This window comes from Arachis stenosperma, chromosome 2 (assembly GCF_014773155.1).
Source record: "Arachis stenosperma cultivar V10309 chromosome 2, arast.V10309.gnm1.PFL2, whole genome shotgun sequence".
In the NCBI taxonomy this organism is placed as follows: domain Eukaryota; kingdom Viridiplantae; phylum Streptophyta; class Magnoliopsida; order Fabales; family Fabaceae; genus Arachis; species Arachis stenosperma.
The window spans coordinates 111,262,492-111,278,433 of record NC_080378.1 but is presented as its reverse complement, the minus strand read 5'-3'; the positions used below and the strand labels follow the sequence as shown (position 1 = coordinate 111,278,433).

Here is a 15,942-nt window from a genome sequence, read left to right as displayed (position 1 = left end):
AGTTTGGGCGTTTAACTCCTATTTTGGTGCCAGTTCCGGCGTTTAACGCTGGGAATTCTGAAGGTGACTTTGAACGCCGATTTGGGCCATCAAATCTTGGGCAAAGTATGAACTATCATATATTGCTGGAAAGCCCAGGATGTCTACTTTCCAACGCCGTTGAGAGCGCGCCAATTGGGCTTCTGTAGCTCCAGAAAATCCTCTTCGAGTGCAGGGAGGTCAGAATCCAACAGCATCTGCAGTCCTTTTCAGTCTCTGAATCAGATTTTTGCTCAGGTCCCTCAATTTCAGCCTGAAAATACCTGAAATCACAGAAAAACACACAAACTCATAGTAAAGTCCAGAAAAGTGAATTTTAACTAAAAACTAATAAAAATATACTAAAAACTAACTAGATCATACTAAAAACATACTAAAAACAATGCCAAAAAGCGTACAAATTATCCGCTCATCAGAAGGATCTTCCAAGGATGATGTATTCATCCTCATCCTTCTTAGTGTCTAGGATTATGAAGTCAGTAGGGATGTAAAGGCCTTCAACCTTCACTAAGACATCCTCTACAAGTCCATAAGCCTATTTCATTGATTTGTCTGCCATCTCTAGTGAGATTCTTGCAGCTTGTACCTCAAAGATCCCCAGTTTCTCCATTATAGAGAGTGGCATGAGGTTTATACCTGACCCCAGGTCACACAGAGGCTTCTTAAAGGTCATGGTGTCTATGGTACAAGGTATTAAGAACCTTCCGGGGTCCGATTTCTTCTGAGGTAATTTCTGCTGAACCAAGGCATTCAGTTCATTGATGAGCAATGGAGGTTCATCCTCCTAAGTCTCATTACCAAATAACTTGGCATTCAACTTCATGATTGCTCCTACTTACCGAGCAACTTGCTCTTCAACAATATCTTCATCCTCTTCAGAGGAAGAATACACATTAGAGCTCATGAATGGCAACAGTAAGTTCAGTGGAATCTTTATGGTCTCTGTATGAGCCACAGATACCTTTGGTTCATCATTAGGGAACTTCTTAGTGGTCAGTGGACGTCCATTGAGGTCGTCCTCACTGGAAATTATTGTCTTTTTACTCTCTCCAGGTTCGGCCACTTTGGATATAGTTATGACCTTGCACTCTCTTTTTAGATTCTCTTCTGTATTGCTTGGGAGAGTACAAGGAGAAGTTTCAGTAACTCTTTTACTCAGCTGACCCACTTATGCCTCCAAATTTCTGATGGATGACCTTGTTTCAGTCATGAAACTGAGAATGGTCTTAGATAGATCAGAGGCTATGGTTGCTAAGCCAGAGAGGCTCTGCTCAGAATTCTCTGTTTGTTGCTGAGAAGATAATGGAAAAGGTTTGCTATTACCAAACCGATTTCTCCCACCATTATTATTATTGAAGCCTTGTTGAGGCTTCTGTTGATCCTTCCATGAGAAATTTGGATGATTTCTCCATGAAGAATTATAGGTGTTTCCATAGGATTCTCCCATGTAATTCACCTCTTCTATTGCAGGATTCTCAAGGTCATAAGCTTCTTCTTCAGAGGAGGCTTCTTTATTACTGCCAGATGTAGCTTGCATTCTAGTCAGATTCTGAGAAATCATATTGACTTGCTGATTCAATATTTTATTCTGAGCCAATATGGCATTCAGAGTATCAATCTCAAGAACTCCTTTCTTCTGAGTCATCCCATTATTCACAGGATTTCTTTCAGAAGTATACATGAACTGGTTATTTGCAACCATCTCAATGAGTTCCTGGGCTTCTGCAAGTGTTTTCTTCAGGTGAAGATATCCACCAGCAGAGTGGTTGATGAGCGGATAATTTGTACACTTTTTGGCATTGTTTTTAGTATGTTTTTAGTATGATCTAGTTAGTTTTTAGTATATTTTTATTAGTTTTTAGTTAAAATTCACTTTTCTGGACTTTACTATGAGTTTGTGTGTTTTTCTGTGATTTCAGGTATTTTCTGGCTGAAATTGAAGGTTCTGAGCAAAAATCTGATCCAGAGACTGAAAAGGACTGCAGATGCTGTTGGATTCTGACCTCCCTGCACTCGAAGTGGATTTTCTGGAGCTACAGAAGCCCAATTGGCGCGTTCTCAACGGCGTTGGAAAGTAGACATCCTGGGCTTTCCAGCAATATATGATAGTCCATACTTTGCCCAAGATTTGATGGCCCAAACCGGCGTTCAAAGTCACCTTAAGAAATTCCAGCGTTAAACGCCGGAACTGGCACCTAAATGGGAGTTAAACGCCCAAACTGGCACCAAAGCTGGCGTTTAACTCCAAGACAAGTCTCTACACAAAAATGCTTCATTTCTCAGCCCAAGCACACACCAAGTGGGCCCGGAAGTGGATTTTTATGTCATTTACTCATCTCTGTACACCTTAGGCTACTAGTTCTCTATAAGTAGGACTTTTTACTATTGTATTTGATGTCTAAGAATCGGGGGTAGCTATCTTTGAGTTTTATGCTATCTTAGATCGTTTGGGAGGCTGGCCATTCGGCCATGCCTAGACCTTGTTCTTATGTATTTTCAACGGTGGAGTTTCTACACACCATAGATTAAGGTGTGGAGCTCTGCTGTATCTCGAGTATTAATGCAATTACTATTGTTCTTCTATTCAATTCCGCTTGTTCTTTATCCAAGATATCACTTGTTCTTCAACTTGATGAAGGTGATGATTGTCACGGATCATCACCATTCTCACTCATGAACAAAGTGACTGACAACCACTCTTGTTCTACAAGCATACGAGGCTTAGTGAATATCTCTTGGATTCTTTAATCGGAGTCTTTGTGGTATAGGCAAGAACTGATGGCGGCATTCAAGAGAATCCGGAAGGTCTAACCTTGTCTGTGGTATTCTGAGTAGGATTCAATGATTGAATGACTGTGACGTGCTTCAAACTCCTGAGGGCGGGGCGTTAGTGACAGACGCAAAAGAATCACTGGATTCTATTCCGGCCTGATTGAGAACCGACAGATGGATAACCTATGCTGTGACAGAGCATCAGGGACGTATTTCCAATGAGAGGATGGGAGGTAGCCACTGACAACGGTGAAACCCTACACGAGCTTGCCATGGAAAGGAGTAAGAAGGATTGGATGAAGACAGTAAGAAAGCAGAGAGACGGAAGGGAAGGCATCTTCATACGCTTATCTGAAGCTCTCACCAATGATATGCATAAGTATCTCTATCTTTATCTTATTGCTTTATTCGTTTACCACTATACCCATTTGAGTCTGCCTGACTGAGATTTACAAGGTGACCATAGCTTGCTTCATACCACCAATCTCCGTGGGATCGACCCTTACTCGCGTAAGGTTTATTACTTGGACGACCCAGTGCACTTGCTGGTTAGTTGTGCGAAGTTGTGTTTATGCCATGGTATTGAGCACCAAGTCTTTGGAGCCATTACTAGGGATTGTTTATGTTTTGAGAAGTATTGATCACAATTTCGTGCACCAAGTTTTTGGCGCCGTTGCCGGGGATTGTTCTTGTGTATGGACAACTGACGGTTCATCTTGTTGCTTAGATTAGGTATTTTTTTCTTTTCTTCAGAGTTCTTAAGAATGAATTCTAGTGTTTCATGATGATCTGTTGAAATCTGGCTGGCTGAGAAGCCATGTCTAATCTTATTGGACCGAGGTTTCAACTAATCATCACAATAGCTTGTTGATCTCTATCAATCTTGCTATTGGAGCAATGATCTGCTAAGGCTTGGCTGGCCATTGGCCATGTCTAGTGTTTTGGACCGAAGCTTTCTTTGGAAGCTTGGCTGGCTGTGAAGCCATGTCTAATTCCTGGACCGGAGTCTTAGACTAGCATTGCAATGATTCCTGGAATTCAAATTGAGAATTCTGAAACCTTCATTTTCTATTTTCATATAATTTTCGAAAAAGCACAAAAAAAAAATTTTTAAAAACCAAAAATATTTGATGTTCCTTGTTTGAGTCTAGAGTCTCATCTTAAGTTTGGTGTCAATTGCATGCATTCATTCATGTGTCTTAAGGATCTTCAAGTAATTCTTGATGATTTCTTACTCTGATCTTTGAATTCTTTTGACTTGAGTGTTTATGTGTCTCATATAGTGTCAGTAGTATACAAACTGCTAAGTTTGGTGTCTTGCATGCATTGTTATTTGATTCTTGTTGCATTTTGATTATTAAAAATCCAAAAATATTTTTAATTTGTGTCTTTTCAAGTCAATAATACAAAGAATTGAAGATTCAGGACATACTGCAGAGGAATTACACAGAAAAAGCTGAGCATTCGAAAATGCCCAGTGAAGAAGACAGACTGGCGTTTAAACGCCAGCCAGGGTACCTGGTTGGGCGTTTAACGCCCAAAAGGGTGCATTTGGGCGTTAAACGCCAGAATGGATACCATTCTGGGCGTTTAACGCCAGGATGGTGCTAGGGGGAAGATTTTGTTTTCAAATCAATTTTTTTTCAAGTTTTCAAAGTTTTTCAAAATCAAATCTTTTTCAAATCATATCTTTTCAATCAAATGTTTTCAAAATCAATTTCTTTCCTTTTTCAAAGATACTTACTAACAATTAATGATTTGATTGAACATCTCAAATTTGTTACCTTTTCTGTTGAGAAAGGTTTAATGTTTGAATCATATCTTTTCTTGTTAGGCAAGTCATTAATTTTAAAATCATATCTTTTAAAATTGTTTTCAAATCATATCCTTTTAAAAATTGTTTTCAAATCATATCTTCTCAATCATATCTTTTTAATCACATCTTTTTCAAAATAGTTTCAATCAAATCTTTTTAAGTTCTAATTTCAAAATCTTTTTCAAAAATCACTTGATTTCTTTCTTACTTTTAATTTCGAAAATCAATTAGTGGTTTTCAAAAATGTTTTCAAAATATTTTAATTAATTTTCGAAAAAAAAATAAATAAATAAATACTTCCCTCCCTCTCACATCCTTCTATTTATGGAGTACCACTCCTTCTCAATGCACAATTCGAATCTTATCTAATTAAAGTTCGAATTCTTCTTCTCCTTCTTCTTTCTATTTCTCTTTTCCTCTGACACCTCAAGGAATCTCTATACTGTGACATAGAAGATTCCACATTTTCTTGTTCTCTTCTCTTTCATATGAGCAGGAGCAGAGACAAAGGCATTCTTGTTGAAGCTGACCCTGAACCCGAAAGGACCTTGAAGAGAAAGCTAAGAGAAGCCAAAGCACAACTCTCTTTAGAGGACCTGACCGAATTCTTCAAAGAAGAACAAGACATGGCAGCCGAAAACAACAATAATGCAAACAATGCAAGGAAGGTGCTGGGTGACTTTACTGCACCTACTCCCGACTTCTATGGGAGAAGCATCTCTATCCCTGCCATTGGAGCAAACAACTTTGAGCTTAACCTCAATTAGTTTCTCTAATGCAACAGAATTGCAAGTTCCATGGACTTCCAATGGAAGATCCTCATCAGTTCTTAGCTGAATTCTTACAAATCTGTGACACAGTCAAGACTAATGGGGTAGACCCTGAGGTCTATAGACTGATGCTATTCCCTTTTGCTGTAAGAGACAGAGCTAGAATATGGTTGGACTCTCAACCTAAAGAAAGCCTGGACTCTTGGGAAAAGCTAGTCAATGCCTTCTTGGCAAAGTTCTTTCCACCACAAAGATGGAGTAAGCTTAGAGTGGAAGTCCAAACCTTCAGACAGAAGGATGGAGAATCCCTCTATGAAGCTTGGGAAAGATACAAACAATTGATCAGAAAATGTCCTTCTGACATGCTTTCTGAATGGAGCATCATAGGTATTTTCTATGATGGTCTCTCTGAACTATCTAAGATGTCCTTGGATAGCTCTGCTGGAGGATCTCTTCATCTGAAGAAGACGCCTACAAAAGCTCAAGAGCTCATTGAAATGGTTGCAAATAACCAATTCATGTACACTTCTGAGAGAAATCCTGTGAACAATGGGACAAGTCAGAAGAAAGGAGTTCTTGAGATTGATACTCTGAACGCCATTTTGGCTCAGAATAAAATATTGACTCAACAAGTCAATTTGATTTCTCAAAGTCTGTCTGGAATGCAACATGCACCTGGCAGTACTAAGGATGCTTCATCTGAGGAAGAAACTTATGATCCTGAGAACCCTTCAGTGGAAGAGGTGAATTACCTAGGAGAACCCTATGGTAACACCTATAATTCTTCATGGAGAAATCACCCAAATCTCTCATGGAAGAATCAAGAGAGACCTCAACAAGGTTTCAACAACAACAATGGTGGAAGAAACAGGTTTAGCAATGGCAAGCCTTTTCCATCATCTTCTCAGCAACAGACAGAGAATTCTAAGCAGAACCCCTCTGACTTAGCAACCATGGTCTCTGATCTAATCAAAACCACTCAAAGTTTCATGACTGAAACAAGGTCTTCCATTAGGAATTTGGAAGGACAAGTGGGACAGCTGAGCAAGAAAGTTACTGAACTCCCTCCAAGTACTCTTCCAAGCAACACAGAAGAAAATCCAAAAGGAGAGTGCAAAGCCATCAATATGGCCGAATTTGGAGAGGAAGGGGAGGAAGTGAACGCCACTGAGGAAGACCTCAATGGGCGTGCACTAGCCTCCAATGAGTTCCCCAATGAGGAACCATGGGAATCTGGGACTCAAAATGAGACCATAGAGATTCCATTGGACTTACTTCTGCCTTTCATGAGCTCTGATGAGTATTCTTCCTCTGAAGAGGATGAGTATGTCACTGAAGAGCAAGTTGCTAAATACCTTGGAGCAATCATGAAGCTAAATGACAAGTTATTTGGAAATGAGACTTGGGAGGATGAACCTCCTTTGCTCACCAAAGAACTGGATGACTTGTCTAGGCAGAAATTACCTCAAAAGAGACAAGACCCTGGGAAGTATTCCATACCTTGTACCATAGGCACCATGACCTTCAAGAAGGCTCTGTGTGACTTAGGGTCGAGTGTAAACCTCATGCCTCTCTCAGTAATGGAGAAGCTAAGGATCTTTGAGGTACAAGCTGCAAAAATCTCACTAGAGATGGCAGACAACTCAAGAAAACAAGCTTATGGACTTGTAGAGAATGTTCTGGTTAAGATTGAAGACCATTACATCCCTACTGATTTCATAGTCCTAGAGACTGGGAAATGCATGGATGAAACCATCATCCTTGGCAGACCTTTTCTAGCCACAGCAAAGGCTGTGATTGATGTTGATAGAGGTGAACTGATCATTCAAGTGAATGGAGAATCCTTTGTGTTTAAGGCTCAAGGATATCCCTCTGTCACCATAGAGATGAAGCATGAAGAGCTTCTCTCAAATCAGAGTCAAGAAGAGCCCCCACATTCAAACTCTAAGTTTGGTGTTGGGAGGCCACAACCAAACTCTAAGTTTGGTGTTGAACCCCCACATTCAAACTCTAAGTTTGGTGTTGGGAGGTTCCAACATTGCTCTGAGTATCTGTGAGGCTCCATGAGAGTCCTCTGTCAAGCTACTGACATTAAAGAAGCGCTTGTTGGGAGGCAACCCAATATTATATTTTACATATTTTCTTTTGTTATTTTATTTTATTTTGTAGGTTGATGATCATAAGAAGTCACAAAATTAATTGAAAAAGCAATAACAGAATGAAAAACAGGAAGAAAAACAGCACACCCTGGAGGAAGATGCTGCTGGCGTTCAAACGCCAGTAAGCCTAGCAATTGGGCGTTTAACGCCCAGTCTGGCACCATTCTGGGCGTTTAACGCCAGAAAGGGGCACCAGATTGGCGTTAAACGCCAGAAAAGGGCAAGAACCTGGCGTTAAACGCCAGGAATGGGCACCAGCCCGGCGTTTAACGCCAGCAATAGCTCAAAACGTGAATTTTGATGCCATTTGGTGCAGGGATGACTTTTCCTTGACACCACAGGATCTGTGGACCCCACAGGACCCCACCACCACTCTCTTTCTTCTTCCCCCATTCACCAATCACCTCAACACCTCTTCCCTAAAAACCCTTCACCTATCAAATCCCATCTTTCTCTTCACCACTCACATCCATCCTTCATAAAACCCCACCAACCTCACCCTTCAAATTCAAACCACTTTCCCTCCCAAATCCACCCATAATGGCCGAACCTCATCTCCCCTCTCTCCTATATAAACCCTTCTTAACCCCTTCATCTTCACACAACCTAAACAACACTTCTCCCCATCTTTGGCCGAATACACCACCATCTCCCTCTTCCTCATTTCTTCTTCTTCTACTCTCTTCTTTCTTCTTTTGCTCGGGGACGAGCAAACATTTTAAGTTTGGTGTGGTAAAAGCATTGCTTTTTCGTTTTTCCATAACCATTATGGCATCCAAGGCCGGAGAAACCTCTAGAAAGAGGAAAGGGAAAGCAAAAGCTTCCACCTCCGAGTCATGGGAGATGGATAGATTCATCTCAAGGGTGTATCAAGACCACTTCTATGAAGTTGTGGCCTTGAAGAAGGTGATCCCCGATGTCCCCTTTTCACTCAAAAAGGGTGAATATCCGGAGATCCGCCATGAGATCCGAAGAAGAGGTTGGGAAGTGCTTACCAACCCCATTCAACAAGTCGGAATCTTGATGGTTCAAGAGTTCTATGCCAATGCATGGATCACCAAGAACCATGATCAAAGTGTGAACCCGGATCCAAAGAATTATCTTACTATGGTTCGGGGGAAATACTTGGATTTTAGTCCGGAAAGTGTGAGGGTGGCGTTCAACTTGCCTATGATGCAAGGAGATGAACATCCTTACACAAGAAGGGTCAACTTTGATCAAAGGTTGGACCAAGTCCTCACAATCATATGTGAAGAGGGCGCACAATGGAAGAGAGATTCAAGAGGCAAGCCGGTTCAATTGAGAAGGCATGACCTCAAACCCGTGGCTAGAGGATGGTTGGAGTTTATCCAACGCTCAATCGTTCCCACTAGCAACCGGTCCGAAGTTACTTTAGACCGGGCCATCATGATCCATAGCATCATGATTGGAGAAGAAGTGGAAGTTCATGAGGTCATAGCCCAAGAACTCTACAAGGTGGCGGATAAGTCCTCTACCTTAGCAAGGTTAGCCTTTCCTCACCTCATTTGTCACCTCTGTTATTCAGTTGGAGTTGACATAGAGGGAGACATCACCATTGATGAGGATAAGCCCATTACCAAGAAAAGGATGGAGCACACAAGAGACCCCTCTCATCATGAGATCCCTGAGATGCCTCAAGGGATGCACTTTCCTCCACAAAACTATTGGGAGCAACTAAACACCTCCCTAGGAGAATTGAGTTCCAACATGGGACAACTAAGGGTGGAGCACCAAGAACACTCCATTCTCCTCCATGAAATAAGAGAAGATCAAAGAATCATGAGAGAGGAGCAACAAAGGCAAGGAAGAGACATTGAGGAGCTCAAGCACTCCATAGGACCTTCAAGAGGAAGGAAGAGCCGCCATCACTAAGGTGGACCCGTTCCTTGATTTCCTTGTTCTTTATTCTTCTGTTTTTCGAATTTTTATGCTTATGTTTATCCATGTTTGTGTCTTGTGATCATTAGTGTCTTAGTGTCTATGCCTTAAAGTTATGAATGTCCTATGAATCCATCACCTTTCTTAAATAAAAACGTGCTTAATTGAAAAGGAAAAGAATTGCATGAATTTTGAATTTTATAACAGTTTAATTATTTTGATGTGGTGGCAACACTTTTGTTCTCTGAATGTATGCTTGAACAGTGCATATGTCTTTTGAATTTGTGGTTCATGAATATTGGCTCTTGAAAGAATGATGAAAAAGGAGACATGTTACTGAGGATCTGAAAAATCATAAAAAAAATGATTCTTGAAGCAAGAAAAAGCAGTGAATACAAAAAAAAAAAAAAGAAGAAGCAAACGAAAAAAAAAACCGAAAAAAAAGAAAGAAAAAGAAAAAGAAAGAAATAAAGTTGTGATCCAAGGCAATAAGAGTGTGCTTAAGAACCCTGGACACCTCTAGTTGGGGACTTTAGCAAAGCTGAGTCACAATCTGAAAAGGTTCACCCAATTATGTGTCTGTGGCATGTATGTATCCGGTGGTAATACTGGAAGACAGAGTGCTTTGGGCCACAGCCAAGACTCAATAAAGTAGCTGTGTTCAAGAATCATCATACTTAACTAGGAGAATCAATAACACTATCTGGATTCTGAGTTCCTAAAGAAGCCAATCATTCTGAGTTCCAAAGGATAAAATGAGATGCCAAAACTATTCAGAGGCAAAAAGCTAAAAGCCCCGCTCATCTAATTAATACTGATCTTCATAGATGATTTTGGAGTTCATTGCATACTCTCTTCTTTTTATCTTATTTGATCTTCAGTTGCTTGGGGACAAGCAACAATTTAAGTTTGGTGTTGTGATGAGCGGATAATTTGTACACTTTTTGGCATTGTTTTTAGTATGTTTTTAGTATGATCTAGTTAGTTTTTAGTATATTTTTATTAGTTTTTAGTTAAAATTCACTTTTCTGGACTTTACTATGAGTTTGTGTGTTTTTCTGTGATTTCAGGTATTTTCTGGCTGAAATTGAAGGTTCTGAGCAAAAATCTGATCCAGAGACTGAAAAGGACTACAGATGCTGTTGGATTCTGACCTCCCTGCACTCGAAGTGGATTTTCTGGAGCTACAGAAGCCCAATTGGCGCGCTCTCAACGGCGTTGGAAAGTAGACATCCTGGGCTTTCCAGCAATATATGATAGTCCATACTTTGCCAAGATTTGATGGCCCAAACCGGCGTTCAAAGTCACCTACAGAAATTCCAGCGTTAAACGCCGGAACTGGCACCTAAATGGGAGTTAAACGCCCAAACTGGCACCAAAGCTGGCGTTTAACTCCAAGACAAGTCTCTACACGAAAATGCTTCATTGCTCAGCCCAAGCACACACCAAGTGGGCCCGGAAGTGGATTTTTATGTCATTTACTCATCTCTGTACACCTTAGGCTACTAGTTCTCTATAAGTAGGACTTTTTACTATTGTATTTGATGTCTAAGAATCGGGGGTAGCTATCTTTGAGTTTTATGCTATCTTAGATCGTTTGGGAGGCTGGCCATTCGGCCATGCCTAGACCTTGTTCTTATGTATTTTCAACGGTGGAGTTTCTACACACCATAGATTAAGGTGTGGAGCTCTGCTGTATCTCGAGTATTAATGCAATTACTATTGTTCTTCTATTCAATTCCGCTTGTTCTTTATCCAAGATATCACTTGTTCTTCAACTTGATGAAGGTGATGATTGTCACGGATCATCACCATTCTCACTCATGAACAAAGTGACTGACAACCACTCTTGTTCTACAAGCATACGAGGCTTAGTGAATATCTCTTGGATTCTTTAATCGGAGTCTTCGTGGTATAGGCAAGAACTGATGGCGGCATTCAAGAGAATCCGGAAGGTCTAACCTTGTCTGTGGTATTCTGAGTAGGATTCAATGATTGAATGACTGTGACGTGCTTCAAACTCCTGAGGGCGGGGCGTTAGTGACAGACGCAAAAGAATCACTGGATTCTATTCCGGCCTGATTGAGAACCGACAGATGGATAGCCTATGCTGTGACAGAGCATCAGGGACGTATTTCCAATGAGAGGATGGGAGGTAGCCACTGACAACGGTGAAACCCTACACGAGCTTGCCATGGAAAGGAGTAAGAAGGATTGGATGAAGACAGTAAGAAAGCAGAGAGACGGAAGGGAAGGCATCTTCATACGCTTATCTGAAGCTCTCACCAATGATATGCATAAGTATCTCTATCTTTATCTTATTGCTTTATTCGTTTACCACTATACCCATTTGAGTCTGCCTGACTGAGATTTACAAGGTGACCATAGCTTGCTTCATACCACCAATCTCCGTGGGATCGACCCTTACTCGCGTAAGGTTTATTACTTGGACGACCCAGTGCACTTGCTGGTTAGTTGTGCGAAGTTGTGTTTATGCCATGGTATTGAGCACCAAGTCTTTGGAGCCATTACTAGGGATTGTTTATGTTTTGAGAAGTATTGATCACAATTTCGTGCACCAGTGGTCCAATGACATCTTGGACAATTCAGACAGACCATCATAGAATATACATAAGATGCTCCATTCTGAAAGCATGTCAGAAGGACACCTTCTGATCAATTGCTTATATCTTTTCCAAGCTTCTTAGAGAGATTCACCTTCCTTCTGTCTGAAGTTTTGGACTTCCACTCTAAGCTTGCTCATCTTTTGAGGAGGAAAGAATTTGGCCAAGAAAGCATTGACCAGCTTTTCCCAAGAGTACAGACTTTCTCTAGGTTGTGAGTCCAACCATGTCCTAGCTCTATCTCTTACAACAAAGGGGAAAAGCATAAGTCTGTAGACCTCAGGATCAACCCCATTGGTCTTAACAGTGTCACAGATTTGCAAGAATTCAGCTAAGAACTGATGAGGATCTTCCAATGGAAGTTCATGAAATTTGCAATTCTGCTGTATTGGAGAAACTAACTGAGGCTTAAGCTCAAAGTTGTTTGCTCCAATTGCGGGAATTGAGATGCTTCTTCCATAGAATTTGGAAGTTGGTGCAGTAAAGTCACCAAGCATCTTCCTTGCATCTCCACCATTGTTGTTGGGTTCGGCTGCCATGTCTGCTTCTTTTTCAAAATTTTCTGTTAGGTCCTCTCCAGAGTGTTATGCTTTAGCTTCTCTTAGCTTCCTCTTCAGAGTCCTCTCAGGTTCAGGATCAGCTTCAACAAGGATGTCTTTATCCCTATTCCTGCTCATATGAAAAAGAAGAGCACAGAAAAGGAGAGGAATCCTCTATGTCACAGTATAGAGATACCTTTATGTGAGTAGAAGAATAGAAGAATAGAAGAATGAGGTAGAGAGAGGTGAAGAAGAATTCGAACACAGAGAGAGAGGGTTCGAATTATTAGATGACAAGTGTTAGTACTTAAATAAAATAAATAGAAAGAGATGAGAGAGAGAGAGAGTATTCAAATTTTTAAAAGAGGGAAAAGAGAAATATTTTTATTTTTATTTAATTAATTAAATTATTTTTGAAATTTTGAAAAAAGAAATACAATAAAATTAAAAACTAAAACAATTAGTTAATTAAAAAGATTTTTGAAAAAGTGTTTAGTGATTTTTGAAAATTAGAAGTGGAGAAATAGTTAGGTGGTTTTGAAAAAGATAAAAAATAGTAAACTTTTTTAAAATTAAAACCCACAAGTCAAGTAGTTATTTGAAAAAGATTTGAAAATAAATTTTGAAAAAATAAGAAGTTAGAAAAAGATTTTGAAATTAAAAATTTAAAAAGATATGATTAAAATTTATTTTGAAAAAGAATTGAAAAGAAAGTTAAAAAGATTTGGTTTTTAAAATTAAAGTTAATGATTTGACTAACAAGAAACTAAAAGATATGATTCTAGAATTCAAAGATTGAACCTTTCTTAACAAGAAAGTAACAAACTTGAAAATTTTTAATCAAAACATTAATTGGCAGCAAGGATTTTCAAAAATATGAAATAAAATTAAGAAAAAGATTTTGAAAATTTATTTGAGAATTTCGAAAATTTATTTAGAAGAAAAATGAAAAAGATTTGATTTTGAAAAAGATTTGAAAAGATAAAGTTTTTAAATTGAAATTTTGACTTGACTAACAAGAAACAACTAAATTTTAAAAAATTTTGACCAAGTCAACTCAAAATTTCGAAATTTATGAGTAAAATAAGAAAAAGATATTTTTTATTTTTGAATTTTTAATGACTAATAAGAAATTTTTCGTCCAAATAATACCTTACGTGAGTAAGGGTCGATCCCAAGGAGATTGTCGGCTTGAAGCAAGCTACAGTCATCTTGTAGATCTTAGTCAGATGGATTCAAATGGTTATGAGGTTTTGATAATTAAAAGATAAATAAAACATAAAATTAAAATAAAGATACTTATGTAATTCATTGGTGGGAATTTCAGATAAGCGTTTGGAGATGCTTTATTGCCTCTGAACCTCTACTTTCCTATTGTCTTCATCCAATCATGCGTCCTCCCTTCCATGGCAAGCTGTATGATCCTCTCGGATGAAAAATACCAGGTACGGTTTCTGCACGGCTAATCAACTGTCGGATTTCTCGTCTCGGATGAAAAATACAATGTACAGCTACCGCACGGCTAATCATCTGTCAGTTCTCGCTAGCGTTGGAATAGGATCTCTCTATCTTTTTACACACTGTCACTGTGCCCAACATTCGCAAGTTTGAAGCTCATCACAGTCATCCCTTCCCAGATCCTACTCGGCCCAGATCCTACTCGGAATACCACAGACAAGGTTTAGACTTTCCGGATCTCAAGAATGCTGCCAATTGATTCTAGCCTATACCACGAAGGTTCTGATCTCACGGACTCGGTCCGTAGATCAGAGACCCAAGAGAATATATTCTGACTGTCATCCAATGACTACGTTGAACATCATGTAGACCGCTTGTGGTTGTCAGGCACGCGGATCTTGGCCAAGCGAGTAATGAAGATAGTAGGTGATTGTCACGGGTCACCCCTTCATTCTGACTTAACTGAATTAAGTACGAGAGTATATCTTGGAGAAAAAGTAGGCGTGAATTGAAAGAAAAACAATAGTACTTGCATTAATTCATGAGGAACAGCAGAGTTCCGCACCTTAATCTATGAGGTATAGAAACTCCACCGTAGAAAATACATAAGAGAAAAAGGTCTAGGCATGGCCGAATGGCCAGCCTCCCATGAAAAGTGGCATAAGATCAAAAGATCATCAAAAAGCTCAAAAGATCCTCTAATACAATAGTAAAAACTGCTAGTTATACTAAACTAGTTACTAGAGATTACAGAAAATAAGTAACTAAGTGCAGATAGTGCAGAAATCCACTTCTGGGGCCCACTTGGTGTGTGCTTGGGCTGAACTTTGAAGCTTTCACGTGCATAGGCCATTCTTGGAGTTAAACGCCAGCTTGGGTGCTAGTTTGGGCGTTTAACTCCAGTTTTGGTGCCAGTTCTGGTGTTTTACGCCAGAAAAGGGTCTCTGATGGGCGTTTGAATGCCAGTTTGGGCTATCAAATATCGAGCAAAGTATAGACTATTCTATATTTCTGGAAAACCCAAGATGTTAGCTTTCCAACGCAATTGAGAGTGCGCCAATTGGGCTTCTGTAGCTCCAAAAAATTCACTTCGAGTGCAGAGAGGTCAGAATCCAACAGCATCTGCAGTCCTTTCTCAGCCTTTGAATCAGATTTTTGCTCAGGTCCCTCAATTTCAGCCAGAAAATACTTGAAATTATAGAAAAATACACAAACTCATAGTAAATTCTAGAAATGTGATTTTTGCATAAAAACTAATAAATATAATAAAAGTAACTAAAACATACTAAAAACTATGTAGAAACAATGCCAAAAAGCATATAAATTATCCGCTCATCACTCTCCTAGTTTAGTTCTTTTTTATACTTGAACACACCTTTAGAGTCTTGGCCGTGACCCTAAGCGCTTTGTTTTCCAGTATTACCATCGGATACATAAATGCCACAGACACTTAACTGGGTGAACCCTTTAGGATTTTGATTCAGCTTTGCTAGAATCCCCAGAAAGCGGTGTCCAGAGTTCTTAAGCACACTCTTTGCTTTGGATCATGACTTTAACTGCTCAGTTTCAAACTTTTCACTTGACACCTTCACACCACAAGCATATAGTTCGGGAAGCATATAGTTAGTCTCAAGATGATCATGCACTAGAAACAGACAATAAAACAAAATAAATGGAAAACAGAAAAATAATATAAGCAAAGCGAATTAAGGGAATGAATTCACCTTAGTGATGGCGGCTACTACTCCTTCTGGAGGATCCAATGGATTGCTTGATTTCTTCTATGTCACGCCTCTGCCTTTGTTGCTCTTCCCTCATGGCTCTTTGATCTTCTCTTATTTCATAGAGGATGGTGGAATGCTCTTG

General features: G+C 39.6%; 1 non-coding gene across 1 annotated transcript; it reads right to left on the bottom strand.

The window, feature by feature from the left end:
• Positions 1 to 5,657: 5,657 nt before the first annotated feature.
• Positions 5,658 to 5,765, bottom strand: LOC130964904 (small nucleolar RNA R71). The gene has a single exon (XR_009080969.1). It is a non-coding gene; the product is annotated as a small nucleolar RNA R71 (small nucleolar RNA).
• Between the last annotated feature and the right edge of the window lie 10,177 nt (positions 5,766 to 15,942).